The sequence below is a fragment of the Gopherus evgoodei genome, unplaced genomic scaffold, assembly GCF_007399415.2.
Source record: "Gopherus evgoodei ecotype Sinaloan lineage unplaced genomic scaffold, rGopEvg1_v1.p scaffold_46_arrow_ctg1, whole genome shotgun sequence".
NCBI lineage: Eukaryota > Metazoa > Chordata > Testudines > Testudinidae > Gopherus > Gopherus evgoodei.
This window is the reverse complement of record NW_022060067.1, coordinates 1,907,290-1,916,113: the sequence shown is the minus strand read 5'-3', so window position 1 is coordinate 1,916,113 and position 8,824 is coordinate 1,907,290.

The window sequence follows — 8,824 nt, the reverse complement described above, 5'->3', positions numbered from 1 at the left end:
CTGCCTAGAGGCTCTTGATCACACCTTTGGGAGCATAGAGGGCTCTGAAGACAGCTACTGTAAGTTCCTTAATTCTCAGTAGCTAAGGGGTGAGAAAGCTTCTGCCTATATACAGAGGCCGGAGAGATTGCTTCCGAGAGCTGTCATGAGGTGAGCAGTGACTGCTGAGCAGATGGATGAGAAAAGACTGGCTCAAATTGTAAGAGGAACTCAGTATCAGAACCAGATTCTACTTCATCTCCAGCTAAGGGAACAACAGTAACATTCCCCAAGCTGATAAAAGAGGTCAGAGAGGAGGAAGAAAGGCAGGCTGCCAGTGGATTTTAGGAAGCCCAAACATCATAGCCAGCTAGTACAAGACCACTGCAAATGGCCAGTGTACTGATGGTGAGCACCAGAGAGGAACTTGCCTAACAAATGCAGGTTCTGACAGAACTGATAGCTGAACTGCAAAGCATCATTGACCGAGCTAAGACTTCCAGGAATAAGGAGCCTCAGGCTGTTGCAATGCAGAAGTCAGTATCTAGAGCCACCATCCCACGCAGGCAAAGGGAGAAAGGACAATTCTTCTGCTACCAATGTGGTCAGGATGGGTACAGTGCGGCCAAGTGGCATAATGAAGAAAATCCCTCCTTAGTGTATGGAAAGCTGAGGATTAGTTGGGAAAGATCCAGTAACTGTCAGAGGGTCTGGGGATGGGGACAGGCCTGCATGATTTGAAGATTCTCCCAGAAAAGACTGTTCAGCTGGGATTCCCTCCGGACTGATAGGGCCTCAAGCAGAGGTCATGGTGAGGATTGAAGGGGCGGAGTGTAAAGCCGTGCTTGACACTGGATCTCAAGTAACTATTATATTTCAGTCATTCTACCAACAGATGCTTAGGCACCTGCCTATACAGCCACTGACCGGCCTTGGTCAATGTGACCTCATCATGGATGAATACCTCTACCAAGGGTATGTCATAGCGCACCTGGAATTCCCCGAGGAGGTTGCTGGGGTAAGCGAAGAGGTAGACACAGCTGCCCTAATATGCCCTGACCCTAAAGGGACCTCTGATGTGTCTGTGCCGATAGGGACCGATTCCAGTTTCTTCAAGGTATTTGCGGATTATTGCAGATGATGGCTGGGGACCAGTATGTGAAAACCTCTGAATAATCTTATCTCGGGATACCAGCAAGAACAAATCTAAGACTAAGAATAAGGCGAGATCCCCAAAGCCTCCTATGCAGAAACACTATGGTCCCTTTAAATCATTTGGGACAAGACGGGATGAGAGATGTGAAAGGGCTTTTCGGGAAATCATGATTTGCCTGATTCATGTGCCAGTCCTAGTCCTTGCTGACCCAAACAAACCATTTATCCTGCATGCTGATGCCAGTTTGGAGGGTCTGGGAGCAGTCCTGTACCAGGAAGTGGGTGGCAAACGTAAACCTGTAGCCTTTGCCAGCTGAGGACTGTCTGATAGGAAGACTCACTATCCCATCCACAAGCTGGAGTTCTTGGCCTTGAAATGGGCCATCACTGAGAAATTTCGAGACTACTTATATGGTGCTTAGTTTCAAATATGGACAGACAACAGACAACAATCCACTGACTTACATGTTAACAAGTGCTAAGCTGGATGCTGCAGGGCAGAGATGGGTGGCCACTTTTGCTAGCTGTGACTTCAGCATTCAATACCAAGGAGATGGTATAATACAGAGTGTGATTTGTCGGAACCACAAATTCTTGGCTGAGGAGAGGATGTAAGCGGGGTCAGTTTGAACTCTTCCCTGACATCTGTTGGTGATCTGTTGTAAAGGACTTTTGGGGCTGATGTAATTTGCATGGTCACATCCACCCTGCATTGCATGATTGCTTGTCCAAACCATCACTTTGGCTGCTGTGGGATCCCAGTCTCTTTGTTATTAGGGCAGGAGTAATAAAGTGTAGTTATACTGGTTATATGAATCAAGGAAAGTAGAACGGTACTTGGCATTTCATGACTGAGGGACTAACCCTAACCTAAATCACTCTTGCTAGGCAAGACACATGGGTCCTAAAGCATAATGAAATAAAAAAGATAGAATGTAGCTAGTTTTATCTGATTGTATGGGTTTTTTTAAAGAATCCTAAGCATTGAATTCCTTTAATCTCTTCTTAGTGTATAAATAGAGTTAATTTTGATTCTATTAGGTATGAGCTAAAGTTAACTATAAGTTGTTTTTTTCATGTATCTAAGGCTGTGATCAAGTGTATTAATGTTTTTGGTCTTAAAATGAAAACCTTGTCTGTGTCTCTGAGACCTTGAGGTAAAAATATTAGTCCAGTTACATCTTTTCTATGCCACAGAGCTATGTTCACTGATGCTTGGTTCAAGTCTTAAACATATTTTTGGTAACTGGCTCTGTTCTCATATACCCACTGAGAAATGCAAAAATATAGTTATCTGTAAAACTGTTGGGGCTGGGATGTGGCATTCAGCCACAGTTTTACACTCAATTTTGCAGATTAACTTCTAGACTTTAGGGGGCTAAGTAACTTGGGGGGCAAACGAGAACGTTTCAAGCATCACTTCCCATGCTTTTTTCCTTATCTCTCAGCACAGTTATGCTCCTTTTACCTGTCAATACAAAAAAGGAAATCTAAGGTTAAAGCATATTACCAAGTACTACTACAAAAATTCTCACATTCAAAAAATTTTGTCTTTACATACCAGATACAGGAAAGACAGACCACTTAAACTAATAAAAACAAATGTCTGTTCCTTCCCCATTCTCTGGCGGACACCAGACACACCCCCTGCTCTCCAGCAGTCTCTGCCACTGAGGGACAACTTCCCTGACTCTCAACAGACCCCCACCACTGCCTCCCAGGGGCTCCAGCCACCGAGAGGCATCCCCGATGCTCCTGAGGCACAGCGACCGCTGAAAGATGCCCTCACCGCCACCAGCCATGAGCCAGAAAGCAGCCGGGAGGGCCCCAGCACCCCACGAGATGGCTGCTCAGCCCCAGACACCAACCAAAGGGACCCTATGACTCGACCTGATGTCTGCCTAGCTGGACCACCCGACCCCACCTCCCCCGGGGAGAGCAAACCAGCTGGAGAAACCTCTGGTGCCATTGGGACCCCCGCTCCACAGGGGACTGATGAGAACTCATTTACCTGAAATACACTCTTACTGCAGACGTGCTCATTTGCCCCATCTGCGAGCCACCCCAATGCTTTCATCTCCTCGGAGGGGTCACCAGGCATATGAAGAGGTACCACAACGAATCCATCACCTTCAACTATGCCCTCTGCAGCCTGCTCTTCGAATCCCGGAAGAGGTGTAAAGCACACCAGGTCAGCTGCAAGAAAGCCCATGCAGCAGCAGCTCCGGTTCCGGCTCCCAGCCCTCCAGTGCCCCTGCCTGCTACTCCTGTGTCGTGAGGAAACAGGGCGGCCCTGCAAGCTGCTGCCCAGAAGCCCACACCAGTCCCCGGGCCGGTGGACCAGGGCCCCTCTGTCGGGACAGCACATACCACAGCGGGAAAAGTCAACCGAGCCCCTGCCAGCAGGTGACCTGTTGCATCTTCCTAGGTGACCCAGAAGCTCTCTGAGCTGAGACGTCTCAGTGCCTCCTAGACACCAAACCAGTGTGACCCCATCCCAAGAAGGATCCGTGCCCCACCGTGCGTGGCCACCCGAGATTCTGCCTCCGGCAGAACCGACACCGTCCCTCAGACCACACATCGCAAGAAAAGTCAACGCGACTCTTCATCCTTCACTGCGAACCTCACCTGCCAGGGGAAAGGCCACCACACCCTAGACCGCCCCACACACTTCTACCGTCAGAGGAACCAGCGCCTTCCTGATACCCCACATAGCCTTCATCCTGAGAGGATCCGCCGTGGCAAAGGTGCCCCTCAATAAGGCGGAAAACGCTATCCGGCAGCTGGTCAAGAAATGGATGTCCCTGCCCCAGAGAGCCAGCAACGAACTCGTGTACATCACGCACAGGAACGGCGGCGCCAACGTCCCCCGCATGAGAGACTTCTGTGACATTGTGGTCATCACGCACGCCTTCCACCTCCTGTCCTTCCCAGATGCCAAGGTGAAGAACATTGACATGGCAGCCCAGCGCAGCAAATCGGCAGAGCTCCCTCCAACCAGGATGTAGCTACCTTCATGAGCGGCTCCCTGGACGGCAAATTTGCCCAGGACAGAGACGATAGTTTCTTGTCATTGCAGAAGATCAGCTGTTGGCATCCACTCTGGACACTTGATGCCTCTTATTACCTGCCAAGTGAGGGCAGGCGAGTGCACATGCAGCCAGCACTGTTTCAAGACATTCCCGCAGATCCGGTGACCGGCACCTCAGCGAACTCCAAGCATCTGAGGGGAATTACTTTGCAGCAGAGGCAAAACAAGCAGCAGGTCCAATGCTGGCTGGCACCTGGGCTGGCAGACAAGAGCTTTGGGTCTGAAGGAATAGCGCTTGCATACACTTTCTTGTCTTCCTCTAAGAGTTAGCAGGGTGAATTTCTTAGTCACAGCTCAGTGGGTGGGTTTATGCAAATTCTGGACTCTGAGACTTGGAGCTGGGGTGCACAACTTTCAGGGTGCATGCACCACCTCAGCAACTAACCTTTGCTACCTCACTGCAGAACACCCCACCCAGAGCAGCCTTTTACTCATCAGCACCAAACCGTACCAGGACACACATGTAGCTGCTTAAACCTAGGGCCCACAACTTCAGCATAAACAACAATTCAAATACATTCAAACTTGCCTCTGTCTTGACACGCCAGCAAGGCACTCAACCCGACCACAACACAAACATCCATCCTTACCTCCCACACAGTGCTGGCATTTGGGACCCATACTCCTTCATGCTGAGTACTTGCCAGGCGAGGGCAAACCTCTCAGGCCTCAAATGCCAGATACACTTATTTCTGTCCTTGATCCAAAATAAACAGGAAAATACACTTGATTACTCCTGCCCCAAGAACAAAGAGACTGGGGATCCCACAGCAGCTGAAATGACCGTTTGGACAAGCACTCCTATTATGCAATCCAGAGTGGGTGTAACCATGCAAATGAAATCAGCCCCAAAAGACCTTTATAACACATCACCAACAGATGGCAGGGGAGAGTTCATACCGACCCTGCTTAAACTAGATGGTGTGGCAAAAATTCAAAAACACTGAACGTTAAATCTCACCAAACCAGGATCAATCTATTCTCATCATCATATCCACACGTCAGACTCCACACCTGAACGTAGCCGTCATAGGAACAACATATCCTCCTACCTCAGGGCCTGTATGTTGACTGGTTAACCTTTTACCCACAGTCGGGGCTATTGCAGATTATGTGTTCCTCATGCCACCCAATCTTAACCCAACTTCGCACCTCCTCGGTAATCTGTACGTTATTTCCTGATCATCAGAAACTTTGACACCTAAATACTGTACCATAGATTTTTATTCTCTTTTTTTGAACATCATCTTAATAAAATGTTGATATTTCTTTGAGATCCAGGCTCCCGTTCCTCTGCGAGGGGTGTGTGTGTTTGCTCCGGGTTTTAGTTTGCTAACACAGCAAGGGGGCCGATTGAGCCAGACGGATCCAAGTCTGAACCTCATCCCCCACACACTGTAGGCTTAACTGAAAACAGTTTAAGAAGTGCTCCCGTCTCCGGCACTCAACTACCCAGCTCCCAATGGGGTCCAAACCCCAAACAGATCCTTTTTACCCTGTCTAAGCTGTAAAATCCTATTTACCGGGGCAGCTGCCTAGCAGCTGGTGCATCTGCCTGCCAGCACGAGAGCTTGTAAGGCGCTAATCCAAATAGTGGCAGCTGGGTGGTGGGAGGGGTGAAGAGCCAGCAAAGTGGTGCAGCGGACACAAGCTAAGTTGGTAACCCAGAGGTCAATGGGCCAAAGCCATTCCATGCTACATGAGCACTTGTCTCTTTTCCCTCTGGGCCTTCAAGCAATCAAAACTCTCTGGCTTGTCACCCCAGCTCTGTCTGCCATGCGCCTGGGCAGCAGCAGGACTGCCTCAGGAGAGCATCTCCCACCCTAATTTTGTGAGGCCATTATCTCTTGTAGTGGAAAGAAAATAGAATTGTGGTTGGACTTTTGCTATTCCTGTTCAGGGAGTCAATGGCTGTGAGGCAGGGGAAGTGTTCTTTCTTCTGCACTGATGCTGCAATTTTTTGTTGTGCCCTTTCTCCTCTGCTTCAAGGCAGGCAGGCAGGCTTGGTGGCTTGAGGAGGTAAGTCAAGCCTGGTTTCTTTTGGCAGACACCTGGTTGAGAACTGGTGCTGTACGGTTCTGTCTTAACTGACCAGGCCTAATGTCTGTTTTCTCATCTCATACTTTGGAAGCCTTTATTTACCCCTTTCCACTGCAAAAACTGATTATTTAGTCCTACTCTTTCTTTCCAAGCTGCTAACCAGTTACTTATCCATGAGAGGGCCCAAGCGTTCTGGAGTAGCTCGTGACTGCGAGTGGCAACCTCAGGGCAGACTGTTGAGAAGCAGGGCACAATCCCCAAACTGGTTGTGTGTTCTAGACTTACATTTCACCAAGTGTCAGATTAGGAATGACATCCCTTTTATGACTTTTTAAACCAAACTTGCTATTTTTGCATCATTTAAGCGTTCTATGCAGAGGACTAGAAATGTTTTTATTAACCTGTATGTTAGATCATTTTAACATTAGCTGGAATCAAAATGTTAAATTAGTTCTTATGACTTTAATAACTGATACTTCCTCTATCTCAGGACTAGCTATTAAATTGATTTTTTGACTGGGGAGATGGAATAGCAACTTCCTCCATCCACTGCACACATCAGCTTGTTATTGTGGCATTGAAACTCCAGGAGCGGTGGACCTCCCTATGGGGATAATGTCATGGTTAAAGAGCAGCAAAGAAAAGTGGTGTTGTTTGTGTTCCCGTTTGGTATGTACTGAGTATGGTTTTCAGTCATTTGTGACTCTTTCTTCAGTTATTAGTAACATCTTATTATTAGGCTTCTGAGTTGACAGGCTGCTCTTGCAGGTTTTACTTTGTCGTTGTTTGTAGGTCAAACAACTGCTTTCTTAGGCCTGGTCTACACTACGCCTTTAAACCGAATTTAGCAGCATTAAACCGAATTAACCCTGCACCAGTCCACACAACGAAGCCCTTTATATTGATATAAAGGGCTCTTTAAACCAATCTCTGTACTCCTCCCCGACGAGGGGAGTAGTGCTGAAATCGGTATTGCCATGTCGGATTAGAGTTAGTATGGCCACAATTCGACAGTATTGGCTTCCGGGTGGTATTCCACAGTGCACCCTTGTGACCGCTCTGGAAAGCAATCTGAACTCGGATGCACTGGCCAGGTAGACAGGAAAAGCCCCGCAAACTTTTGAATTTCATTTCTTGTTTGCCCGGTGTGGAGCTCTGATCAGCACGGATTGCGATGCAGTCCCAAAACCAAAAAGAGCTCCAGCATAGACCGTACAGGAGATACTGGATCTGATCGCTGTATGGGGAGACAAATCTGTTCTATCAGAGCTCCATTACAGAAGACAAAATGACAAAGCATTTGAAAAAATCTCCAGGCTACGATAGACAGAGGCCACAGCAGGGACTCAGCACAGTGCTGCATGACAAGTGTAACGGAAAGCCAAAGAATCAATTGGACGCTCATGGAGGGAGGGAGGGGGTACTAAGGACTCCAGCTATCCCACAGTCCCAGCAGTCTTCGAAAAGCATTTGCATTCTTGACTGAGCTCCCAATGCCTGAAGGGTCAAAAACATTTTCCCAGGGGATTTCTGGGTGTATGTTGTCAATTTACAACCTTCTCCTCCCCCACCCCACCCCCAAAAGAAAAAGGAAAAAAATAATTTCTCGCCTATTTTTCAATGTCATCCTATGTCCACTGCATGCTGCTGGTAGACAGGGTGCTGCAGAGCTGACTACCAGTCTCCCCTTCCTGGTGGCAGATGGTGAAAAGTGGTGGATAGTCATTGCTATCATCAGCTGGTGAGTGCTCCTGGCTGGCCTTGGTGAGGTTGGCCAGCGGTTCCTGGATAAAAATGGGAATGATTCCCAGTTGTTCCTGGCAGATGGTACAAAAGGCTTGGTAATGGTCCTCATAATAGCAGCTGGAGACTGAGCTCCATCAGACCCCCTCCCTTTCATGTCTATAGAAGATTCTGTACTCCCTGGACTATCATAGCAGCCCTCCTCTCCCCCCAACCCTTTAATGTCCTGCCTGGACTATGATAGCAGATGGAGCCTGCCTCCCCCTCATTTTATCTCACTAAAAACTCAGTGTTTCTTATTACTTCATCACACAAATGGGGGAACACTGCCACTGTAGCCCAGGAGGGTTAGGGGAGGAGGGAAGCCTCAAGTGGGGTGTTTGCACAGGCAGTTTCTAGAATGGCTTGCAGCTCATCATTTCCACAGGATCTCTGGGGCTCTGAACCCGTGCAGCTGTTCTTTCTGGTTCTCTAGTACACTTGCCCCATATTCTTGGCAGGACTGACTCTATTTTTAGACAAAAAATAAAGAAGGGAATGACCAGGGGCATCATTCCGATTTTAATCTATGCATTCCCAGCCAAGTTCAGCAAGGCCAGCCTGGAGCACCCATGACAACAGTAGACAGTACAAAAGGATTGATAACCATCATTACTAACTTCTAATGGTGCAAAATGACTGATAATCATCATTGCATTACCAACTTACAACAGCAGATAGTGCAATAGGGATGGTAACCATCTCTGCTACCTTGCAAAAGCAAATGAATGCTGCTGTGTAGCACTGCAGTACCGTGTCTGTCAGCAGCATCCAGTA